Source organism: Diplotaxodon limnothrissa, linkage group LG14 (assembly GCF_057381915.1).
Source record: "Diplotaxodon limnothrissa isolate DT_005_m linkage group LG14, D_limnothrissa_male_GT1.1, whole genome shotgun sequence".
Taxonomy (NCBI): Eukaryota; Metazoa; Chordata; class Actinopteri; order Cichliformes; family Cichlidae; genus Diplotaxodon; species Diplotaxodon limnothrissa.
This window is the reverse complement of record NC_140609.1, coordinates 4027534-4040275: the sequence shown is the minus strand read 5'-3', so window position 1 is coordinate 4040275 and position 12742 is coordinate 4027534.

Here is a 12742-nt window from a genome sequence, read left to right as displayed (position 1 = left end):
TCTGTCTGTACCTGCTTGTCTGTTCAAACCTGTAAATACAGAAAGATTTTCTAAGAACAAACTCAGTGTTTATGCCTGTTATTTTCAGCCTTGTTCTAGGTCCACTTTGAGCTCTAGTTTGGTTTTCACTTTCTGAGACAGCAAGTTCAGTACTGACAGGGGTGGATCTACAAGGGTGGCATGGGGTGGGCATGTGCTACCCTAAAATAATCTTTGCCACACCCTAGTTGTTTGCATATGACATGTTGTTTATTAAAATAAGTTAGCATTAACACTTTGAGCCTAGCTGCAATTAACGTTGAATATAAATTCTAAAAAATGAATATATTGCAGTGTTACCCTCCCTCCCCTATTAGAAAATGGTTCAGCCCTTGATCGTTTTTTTAAAAACAATGAAAATCTTTGGCAGTCAGTGACTGACTGAAGTCTAGATGCTCTGTCGGACCTTTGCTGCAGCAGCTTTCGGTTTCTTGATTTGTCTCTGCCTTCAGTTTTGTCTATGGTACAGTTAATAGCATTTTTTTCCATATATACAAAGGCCCTGGAGCCATGCACATTCAATCCCAAATGAAAACATGAACAAGTTTTTCTTTACTGAAAATGAAGAAAAAGAAAATTAGGTTCACAAAAATAGAAGTGTCTGCATTTTCATTTACAAACTGGAATATTTACAGTAGAAACTAAAATGAGGATTTTGCTTTTCCTTTAAGCACACAACTAATATTAAGTTGTGTAACTATTATTTCTGATCACTGTTTTACATCTGTGTGGCATGGAGTCAACAAATATTTGACACCTGCCTCCAAGCTGACTGGACTACATTAAACAGATCTTCTGCATTCTTGGGTTTTGCATCAAGAAGACAATTTTTGAGGTCATTCCACTAATTCTCAATCAGATTGAGGTCTGGGTATAGGGCCGGCCACTTTATAACATCAATCTGTTTTTGTCTGCAACCAGGATGTTGCCTGCTTGCTGGTGTGTTTGGGGTCGTTGTCCTGCTGAAACACCCATTTTAAATGGTAAATGGCCTGTATTTATATAGCGCTTTACTAGTCCCTAAGGACCCCAAAGCGCTTTACATATCCAGTCATCCACCCATTCACACACACATTCACACACTGGTGATGGCAAGCTACATTGTAGCCACAGCCACCCTGGGGCGCACTGACAGAGGCGAGGCTGCCTGACACTGGCGCCACCGGGCCCTCTGACCACCACCAGTAGGCAACGGGTGAAGTGTCTTGCCCAAGGACACAACGACCGAGACTGTCCAAGCCGGGGCTCGAACCGGCAACCTTCCGATTACAAGGCGACCTCCCAACTCTTGAGCCACGATCGCCCCACGATTTTAAGGGCATTTCTTCCTCAGCATAAGGCAACATGACCTCTTTCAGTGTTTTTAGGTACTGACACTGGTACATGGTGCCTCTTATGTGATAATGGGCCCCATTCCAAAGTATGAGAAAGATCCCCAGGTGCTTGCACCTCCATGTTTTACAGTCTTCACAGTGTGCTGTGGCTTGTATTCAGTGGTCTTTACACCTAATAAGAACCATCTTGCTCTCATCTGTCCACAGAATATTGCGCCACTTCTCTTTAGGCCAGTCAGTGTGTTCTTTGCCAAACTGTAACCTTTTCAATACATGTCTTTTTTCATCAATGGTACTTTACGAGGGTTTCTTGCAAATAGCTTGGCTTCACATAGGCATCTTCTGATTATTGAAGTACTCGCAGGTAAATGGAGATCATTGATCTGTCTTGAGCTGATCATTGGATGCTTCTTTTCCATTCTTGTTATTCTATGATCTAGGCAGATGGTAGTATTCCTTTTTCTACCATGTGTTTTGGGTTTTCTTCCCCATTTCAAAGCATTTAAAATCGTAATCATTTAAATTCAATTCAATTTTATTTATACAGCACCAAATCACAACAACAGTCGAGAAAAAACCCATCAATCATCCCCTAAGAGCAAGCACTTTGGTGACAGTGGGAAGGAAAAACTCCCTTTTAACAGGAAGAAACCTCCAGCAGAACCAGGCTCAGGGAGGGGCGGGGCCATCTGCTGAGACCGATTGGGGAGAGAGAAGGAAGACAGGATAGAAGACATGCTGTGGAAGAGAGACAGAGAATCAGCAGAGACGTCTGTTAACACATGTTTAGCAGCATGCATTTCATGTCTGTTAAGTCTATTGGTTGGCTGTTACTCTGCTACACCTAGTCATGAATTTGTTCCCATGTTGTATCATCATTTCTGCCAAAATCAGTACTTAAACACGTTAGTAATGTTAGACACGTTAATAACTGTAACTGTAACGAGTGTGCTCCGTTCACTCAAAGAAGTCAACTGGGAGTTATTCAGTTAAATAAATGCAGCTACACACAAATTAACTCAGATGAATTTGTTGGCATTTTAAACATATCACACTTTACTAGTGATGGGATTTCCGGCTCTTTTTAGAGAACCGGCTCTTTTGGTTCGGCTCACTAAAAAGAGACGGCTCTTTCGGCTCCGAACCGACTCTTCAGGTTGTTTTGTTGCTTTAATTAATTTATTATTAACAATAATATAAAATTATGCACAAAAAGGAATTACTAATGTTAAAAAAGTGGTTTTATTTATATATGTTTATATATAAATATGTACAGTGGCCCCTAGAGACAAAGCACGTACAAACTCCAAAACACATTTTTAGCATTAACTGAACTTCCAAAACAGAGCTACCTAGATCACTTAAATTACACAATTGAAAGCATATGTGTATTGTTTGTGTATTAATACACAATCACTCATATATATTCAAATCATTTAAAAAAATCTTCATTTACCTGTTATTACCACACCAAATCCGGTCGTTGGTACTTGCTGGCTTGTGTAGCCTCTAGGTAACAAAAGCTCAACACTGCCCCCTAGCATCCTGGAGCACTTCTGTTGTGTTTTGTTTGTGTTTTGGAGTTTTTACGTGCTTCTGAGTTTTTATGTGTTTTGGAGTTTGTACGTGCTTTGTCTCTAGGGGCCACCGTAAATATACTTTTATTTATTCACTCCACATAAAATATAATAAATAAATCATATAATACAAAAACCAACTAGTCACAGTTCAACTTTTAACTATTTAAATTTTCAGCTTTTTCCTTTTAAACAAATTTAAAGTGAAACAACACAAAACACTGCAAACCACAACACAATAAAATATTAATTAAAATATGAAAACAAAAAGAAGATGCATATTCTCTGTCATATGGGCCTGCATGAATAAACCTTAATCCTTTATCATCCGCAAATGAAAATAGTTGTGGATACCTTTCTAATGTGACGTTGTTGTCCCTGGCTCTTTCTCTGTCTCTCCCTCTGCTCTGGTGAGAGAAAGGAAAAAACAAACAAACCACGACTCGCGATAAGGAGCCGGCTCGCGTCGTTCACGTCAAAGACCTGGCAAAGACCTGGCTCTAAGAGCCATTTCGTTCACTACACTTTACCAAGTTTAACCCTGTAAGATCCAACCCATCAAAAAATAGCCAGAAAATTCAGATTTTTTTGGAACTCAGATGTTTAATAACCCTTATAACAAAATCCACTTTTTTTGCTATATCATTTTGTATATGGTATATTTTTATTATATATTTATTATATATTTTTGTATATATTTGATACATTGGGCATTTTTTGCAACTTTTTGTTAACAACAATTTTAATTTTAGACAAAAAAGAGTTTTGTCCATAACATTTTGAAATCATGGCAAGTATTGATCATGCTGATGAGATAGGGGTCTCAGAAACTCATGTATCAAATATGATACAAAGGGCATTATAGCGTTAACTCAAATTTTGGACTAGCTACAGTCACAGAACCCACTTTGTGTGCATGTGCTCTAACAGGTTCTCCTAAGAGACGAATGGTATTGATATCAGTGTTTACATTCAAGTATATCTGATTGCTTCTTTTGACAAAGGTCCTTTTTTCCTTTTTACAACATAACAGGGCTGAGTGAATTCAACAATCCAAACTGCCTCTTTACAAAGTCCTGTATCATATCACACTGAGAAAACATCACATGTGCTCAGAAGCTCTCTCTAGTAGTGATGTGGGATACCACTGAGATCAGTTATTATTATTATTATTATTACCCTTTTTTATTTTGTAAAGGGTTCAGATCTTTCGTGAATATTCACCCAGAGCTGGAAATTGTCATTTTCAAATTTGGTTTGTAGTTAAGAAAGAGCACCACTGCCATTTCTGATTATTTTGACTTGTTTTAACTAAAATGAATCAGATAATAAAAATGCATTTCATTGTTGTTATCATTATCCTACATCAGATTGCTGTGGTCCACAGCACTTTTTTACTGTAATTATTACATGTTTGTAGGTGGAAGCAGAGTTTGCCCACATCACCACTGTCCCACTGACATTCATGCAGCAGTTAGATCACCGCTCCTTGCAGCTAATAAAATTCTTCCAAAGGAAAAGACAAGCTCAGGGGGTTGGGAAGCGTATCTGTAACTGGAAGGTCGCCGGTTCGATCCCTGGGCTCTCTGTCCTGGTCGTTGTGTCCTTGGGCAAGACACTTTACCCTACCGCCTACTGGTGTTGGCCAGAGGGGCCGATGGCGCGAAATGGCAGCCTCGCTTCTGTCAGTCTGCCCCAGGGCAGCTGTGGCTACAACCGTAGCTTGCCTCCACCAGTGTATGAATGCTAGAGTGAATGAATAGTGGCATTGTAAAGCGCTTTGGGTGCCTTGAAAAGTGCTATATAAATCCAATCCATTATTATTATTTGCGACAAAAAATTAAGAACATCAAGGCAGACTTGGACAAGGTGTTTTTTTTATTGTTGTTTTTCTAACAAATGTCTGTTCATCAATATATTTTTGTATTCAATTAATTCTGTTATTATTATTTGAGTGCAACTGTTACTCAATTACTCTTTATTATTCTGAACTCTGTATGGGTTCTTTTTTGGGTGCTATAACTTCTGGCATTTGTTCCTGTTATTCTTTCTGTAATAACCTTTTCTCAAGAGATTTTTTACAAAGTCGATTTTGAAAAATCTTCCTAAAATTAAGATTTAAACTGTTTAAACTGCTACTTTCAGCTGCAGAAACTATTGAAAATTTCAGTTATTTTGGACTTTTCAGTGATTACTTTTTGTGTTTTTTCCTTTTATTTTTTTTCTTGTGTTCTTTACGGCACAATACAACAATAACCTTACACACTGCCCTTTTCTTTGCTGCAGGCTGCTGCCATTGAAACTAAAAGAGCTCGTGTACTAAAAGCACGAATTGTTTATCTCAGTGAAGACCCAGAAACTCTCATAAAGGAGGACACTGTAAGTTTAGTGGCCTCTGCTTTCCACAGCTTTGCTTTGTGGAAGCAAAGAGAATGTTTTTTTGCAGGTTTGTGTTCTGGCTAAAGATTTATTTCTTTTTATTTTGAGAATGACAACTATTAGGCAATGCGGGAAATGATCCTGGGAATCTTCACCATTAAGATGGAAGCAGAACCCACAGATGACCTTGAAGGTGTTGGAATAATCACTGAAGGTGTCGAAGTGCTTCATGACCTTGGTAACATTGCAAATGTAGTCGCCATGTTGTTTGGCCTCCTTTACTCACTGGTCTTGAGCTACCCCACAAAGCTTAAGTAGACATTTGAGGTTTTACAAACAATTGTCATGGAACTTGATGGAAACTGTCTCTCAACAAAAGCTCAAGAGCTAAAACAAAAACAAATAAACAAAGAACAACAAAAATGATGTCTGGATATGTTTTAGCAGACTTTCAGATTTTTAATATGAGATTTTCATTTTATGTTGGTGAGGGAAGGGGGCTCCCAGCTCTGACTGCAACAGACTGGCGAGCTGTCCAGGGCGTACCCCGCCTCTCGCCCTAAGACAGCTGGAGAATGGATGGATGGAGAGGGAAGGGTGAAAAATAAAAAATGGAGAATGTAACAGATTGGCATGAAAACGGGGCAATAAGAGATGTCACAAGGGTTGCGTATCTTAACTATTTTCTGTTTTTCCAAAACTTGGTATGTGTAGTTCCCTTCTGCTACAGAGTCCATTTGTTGTTGGCTTGCTTTTTAAACAGCATTTGACACAATATTAACACAGCATAGAAAAACACCAGCTATAATCTTATTAATGTAAAAGTGAAATAGAACCACTTTTCCTACTTATTTGCTCTTTAGTGAAAACTGTTAAACATTACGCCCGATATAGAAGAAGGAAAATGTTTATTGATACTCAGAGATACAGTGGGGCAAAAAAGTATTTAGTCAGCCACCGATTGTGCAAGTTCCCCCACTTAAAATGATGACAGAGGTCAGTAATTTGCACCAGAGGTACACTTCAACTGTGAGAGACAGAATGTGAAAAAAAAAATCCATGAATCCACATGGTAGGATTTGTAAAGAATTTATTCGTAAATCAGGGTGGAAAATAAGTATTTGGTCAATAACAAAAATACAACTCAATACTTTGTAACATAACCTTTGTTGGCAATAACAGAGGTCAAACGTTTACTATAGGTCTTTACCAGGTTTGCACACACAGTAGCTGGTATTTTGGCCCATTCCTCCATGCAGATCTTCTCGAGAGCAGTGATGTTTTGGGGCTGTCGCCGAGCAACACGGACTTTCAACTCCCGCCACAGATTTTCTATGGGGTTGAGGTCTGGAGACTGGCTAGGCCACTCCAGGACTTTCAAATGCTTCTTACGGAGCCACTCCTTTGTTGCCCGGGCGGTGTGTTTTGGATCATTGTCATGTTGGAAGACCCAGCCTCGTTTCATCTTCAAAGTTCTCACTGATGGAAGGAGGTTTTGGCTCAAAATCTCACGATACATGGCCCCATTCATTCTGTCCTTAACACGGATCAGTCGTCCTGTCCCCTTGGCAGAAAAACAGCCCCATAGCATGATGTTTCCACCCCCATGCTTCACAGTAGGTATGGTGTTCTTGGGATGCAACTCAGTATTCTTCTTCCTCCAAACACGACGAGTTGAGTTTATACCAAAAAGTTCTACTTTGGTTTCATCTGACCACATGACATTCTCCCAATCCTCTGCTGTATCATCCATGTGCTCTCTGGCAAACTTCAGACGGGCCTGGACATGCACTGGCTTCAGCAGCGGAACACGTCTGGCACTGCGGGATTTGATTCCCTGCCGTTGTAGTGTGTTACTGATGGTGACCTTTGTTACTTTGGTCCCAGCTCTCTGCAGGTCATTCACCAGGTCCCCCCGTGTGGTTCTGGGATCTTTGCTCACCGTTCTCATGATCATTTTGACCCCACGGGATGAGATCTTGCGTGGAGCCCCAGATCGAGGGAGATTATCAGTGGTCTTGTATGTCTTCCATTTTCTGATGATTGCTCCCACAGTTGATTTTTTTCACACCAAGCTGCTTGCCTATTGTAGATTCACTCTTCCCAGTCTGGTGCAGGTCTACAATACTTTTCCTGGTGTCCTTCGAAAGCTCTTTGGTCTTGGCCATGGCGGAGTTTAGAGTCTGACTGTTTGAGGCTGTGGACAGGTGTCTTTTATACAGATGATGAGTTCAAACAGGTGCCATTCATACAGGTAACGAGTGGGGGACAGAAAAGCTTCTTACAGAAGACGTTACAGGTCTGTGAGAGCCAGAGATTTTCCTTGTTTGAGGTGACCAAATACTTATTTTCCACCCTAATTTACGAATAAATTCTTTACAAATCCTACCATGTGGATTCATGGATTTTTTTTTCACATTCTGTCTCTCACAGTTGAAGTGTACCTCTGGTGCAAATTACTGACCTCTGTCATCATTTTAAGTGGGGGAACTTGCACAATCGGTGGCTGACTAAATACTTTTTTGCCCCACTGTATCTCTGCTTCATTAGTAATAAATGTTTGTTCCACTAAAGTGCCGTAACTTAACTACACTCTGTGGAAATTGTTGACATATCCTGGTTTAGTAAATCAACTTTAAACTACTACGGTTATACCAGTTAAAACAAGTTAAGTAAAATAAAATCCAGTGATTGCCACACTAATTTAAGAGCTGCAAAGTATTGTTTGATTGGTTTTACTAAATATGGTTAACTTACTTATGTAAATAGAACTTAATTCAGTATAATGAAATATTTATGTTTGCATTAATCAACAAGAATTTTTGTTTTGGTCACTTTAATTAGGTGAACACAGACCTACTACCTAAATCAAAGCTGACCAGATAAGGTTAGAATGACCTGATTTTCTTATGTTAGTTACACTTAAGTCACTTATTTGCATCTTAATAATCATTTAGAATTAGAACAAAACTCTGCTTAGTGGAAATTGTTGACATAACTGTATTAAGTAAATTGAACAAGTTATTTTTTTTGAGTGTTGATCTCAGATCATGTGATTGGTTTGAACATTTACAAATATCCGATTTCTTTGCCTTGGAATATTTTGAGTTGTTTTTGCAGTACATTTTGGGTCCTTATGGAATTGCACTGTTAAATTCAGTCCAATCAACCGACATCAGCCAAATCTCAGAATCTGAGCAGCAGTGGAGGAGCGGGGGGTGTCTTACTGGGCTTAAGCCCGGGTGGTTTTTTCAGAAGCTCGGGGTCTTTTGGAGGGTAATTTTTCATAGTTAGATGCCTGGCTGACAACTGTATAAAACAAAAACTGGAAGCGCAGCCAGGCAGACAGAGGAGAACTGAAGTTCGACCAGGTACCAAAGCAAATCATTCGTACTGTACAAATAATGTAAATATGAAGGTGTATCACAAAAGATTGATGTCAAACTGATCACTTGACCCATATTACGTTACTTCTCTTCAAGTGAATCAACAAATGGCGAAATGAAAAGCCGAACAACAACAATGCTGTTTCTTTAGAGAGTCTTAGCTTACATGTGTGTTTATTTCATATTTTCAGTTGTTACCCTCCACGGCTAAATAAATCGGTTTCAGTAATGTACTGATATACAAGAATGGACATAAGGGGCTTCTTTCAAAGAAAAAACTCTGGTAGATGTTATTTTATATATTATGCTTTGTATGTTGTTCAGTATATTTCTATGCAAAACAAGAGGAATTTCAATACACAGCAGTATATTCACAGTTTAAACCAGATATTTACATACACTTTATGGAGAAAATACAAGAACATTTTTTACTGTACAACATCAATTTAGAGTAAACTTGTTTTGTTTTGGATAAATAAATATTGAAATATCTTTTGAATTAGTTAAATGTCAGAATAAAGAGAGACAGAGCTGTCTATTTTTTATCACTTTCATCAAATGTAGGAGTACATGTACACTAAGTCTATTGTTAATTAATAAGAAAACTGCAGACGATTCCATTCTGAGCTGAAGAAGCTTCTGATAGGTTAGTAGAGTCCATGTGAGTAAATTGGTGGCACACCTGTGGATGCATATAAGGCAAAACACAGAGCCTGTTTCTGTGACATGGGAAAATCAAGAGATGTCAACCAAAACACCAGGAAAAGAATTGTGGAGCTCCATAAGTGTGGCTCAATTTTGAATACAATTTGGTGCCATTTACAATTAAGAAATACAGACAGTTTCTCTCTTTACTCTTAAAGTTAACAAATATGTTTTTTATTTTTATCAATCTAAAAGAAATAAACATTTAGTCTGATTTGATGTTACAATTTAAAAAGTGTTTTTATCTGAAGAGTTTGTAAATATCTGGTTTCAACTGTATATTTGATGATGTTGGAGAGAGAGGAGCAGAGAGGGAGAGAGAGGAACTGAGAGGGAGAGATAGAGGCAGAGAGGGAGGTGGAGAATGAGGAAAGAACAGAGATGGAACAAGAGCAGGTGAGACACACATGTTAGTCAAATGGTTGTTTACCAAAAGTATAACTGTATCATAGGTCCTCATAAGATAAGATAAGATAAGATAACCTTTATTAGTCCCACACGTGGGAAATTTGTTTTGTCACAGCAGGAAGTGGACAGTGCAAAAGTTATGACGCAAAAATTAGAATACAATAAGAATAAATACAGTACACAGCTGTACAGAATAGAATAAAATAATATACTATATACAGTAGAATAAAATAGAATAAAAATATACAATAAGATAAAAATAGAATACGAATGCTATATACAACTGAGTAAAAATACAACGATGCCAGAAAAGATTATTGCACTTAGTGTTATTGCACATGTGTGGATGTGTGTGTTTGTTCAGTTAAAGTCTTTGTTGTGGAGTCTGACAGCAGTGGGGAGGAAAGACCTGCGAAATCTCTCCGTCCCACACCGTGGGTGCCGCAGTCTCCCACTGAAGGAGCTGCTCAGTGCTGTCACAGTCTGCTGCATGGGGTGGGAGACGTTGTCCAACAGGGATGACAGCTTAGCCGCCATTCTCCTGTCACTCACCACCTCCACTGGGTCCAGAGGGCATCCTAGAACAGAGCTGGCCCTTCGGATCACCCTGTTCAGTCTCTTCCTGTCCCCAGCAGAGATGCTGCCGCCCCAGCAGACCACACCATAAAAGATAGCAGAAGCCACCACAGAGTCATAGAAGGTCTTCAGGAGTGGGCCCTCCACCCCAAACGACCTGAGTCTCCGCAGCAGGTACAGCCTGCTCTGCCCTTTCCTGTAGAGGGCGTCTGAGTTATGAGTCCAGTCCAGTCTGTTGTTCAGATGAACACCAAGGTACCTGTAGCTGTCCACAGCCTCAATGTCCATACCCTGGATGTTCAGTGGTTGCAGTGGAGGATGCTTGTGCCTGCGGAAGTCTACCACCAGCTCCTTGGTTTTACTGGCGTTGATCTGGAGGTAGTTCAGCTGGCACCAGTCCACAAAGTCTTGAGTCAGTCCTCTGTACTCCTTGTCGTCCCCATCAGTGATGAGGCCGACTATTGCAGAGTCATCAGAGAACTTCTGCAGGAAGCACTGGGTGGAATTGTGGGAGAAGTCTGCAGTGTAGATGGTGAAGAGGAACGGAGCCAGAACCGTTCCCTGTGGGGCCCCCGTACTGCAGACGACCCTGTCCGACACACAGCCCTGAGTCCTCACATACTGTGGTCGGTCGGTGAGGTAGTCCAGGATCCAGGTAGTGAGGTGATGGTCCACTCCAGAGTTCACCAGCTTGTCCTTTAGAACCGAGGGAAGAATAGTGTTGAAGGCACTGGAGAAATCAAAGAACATGATTCTCACAGTGCTTCCAGCGGTCTCCAGGTGAGCGAGGGAACGATGTAGGAGGTGAATGACGGCATCATCCGCTCCAATGCCAGGCTGGTAGGCAAACTGAAGTGGGTCCAGTGATGAGCTTGTTAGGCGCCGAAGCTGAGCCAGGACCAACCACTCCAGGGTCTTCATCAGGTGGGATGTCAGAGCCACCGGCCTGTAGCTGTTGAGGTCCTTGGGGCGTGAAGTCTTTGGCACTGGTACAACACAGGAGGTTTTCCAGAGCTGTGGGACTCTTCCCAACCTCAGGCTCAGGTTGAAGAGGTGCTCCATCACCCCACACAGTTGGTCCGCGCAGGACCTGACGACCCTCGAGCTGATGCCATCTGGACCCGCTGCCTTCTTGCCATTAATCCTCCTCAGTTCCCTCCTAACCTGGGTGGTTGAGAGAGACAGGCTGGAGCCTTGTGTTGAGTGTGTATTGGATGCTGTTGTTGGGGGTGGGGAGGAGTGAGCAGGGTGAATAGAGGAGGTGTGAAGTGTCTGAGGTGTCAGAGGTGGAACAGCAGCAGTGGGGGTGGGTGAGTCTGCAGCCGATGTTGCAGACTGCCTCATGGCTGAATCAAATCTGTTGAAGAAATGATTCAGTTCATTTGCCCACCTCACATCCCTCCCAGGCAGAGAGTTCTGCTGTTTGTGGCCTGAGATGGTTCTGAGGCCTCTCCAGACTTCACCAACGTTGTTTTGCTGAAGCTGGTTCTCCATCTTCTGCCTGTAGCTGTCCTTCCCATTCCTTATCAGTCCCCTCAACTCTCTCTGCACCCTTTTCAACTCCTCTTTGTCTTTGGATTTGAAGGCCCTCCTCTTCTGCTTGAGGACAGCTTTAATTTCTGGGGTAATCCAAGGTTTGTTGTTGGAGAAACACCGTACAGTCCTGGTAGGTACGGTGTTATCCACACAGAAATTAATATAGTCAGTAATGCATGTAGTAAGGCTGTCGATGTCCTCTCCATGGTCGTCACAGATCACCTCCCACACAGTCGACTCAAAACAGTCCTTAAGAGCCTCCTCGCTCTCCTCTGACCATCTCTGCACTGTGCGGGTGGCTGGTGGCACCCTGCGCACTAAGGGCTCATACACAGGGACAAGGTGCACCAGGTTGTGGTCAGATTTGCCCAGTGGAGGGAGAGGTGATGAACTGTATGCCTCTTCAGCATTGTAGCATGTAGCTCATAGTGTTTCTTTTTAGGTTTGTTATTTTTCAAATTCTATATTTATTAAGTTATGCAGACTTGTTTACACAACAAGGCTAAATAATTATATAAACGTTTCTGAATCTAAATATTGTACTTTGGTAGAATTAAAAAATAAGTGTAGTGCAGGTCTATGATGATTTTTAGTGCTACTATCATCTAGTTTTGATTCTGGTTCTGTCTTGGTTAAATCCTGCTCTGGGTCTGGTTGAATTGGGGTTTAGTCCTCGTGTCTTGATACAGCCCTGACTTTGTTCTGCCTTGCTGCTTAATTAAAAAACTAGTTTAAGGTGTCCTGCATATGTAGCTGTTGCTGTTCTGTGAGTCTATGGTGCAAGTGGTGCGATATGCCCATG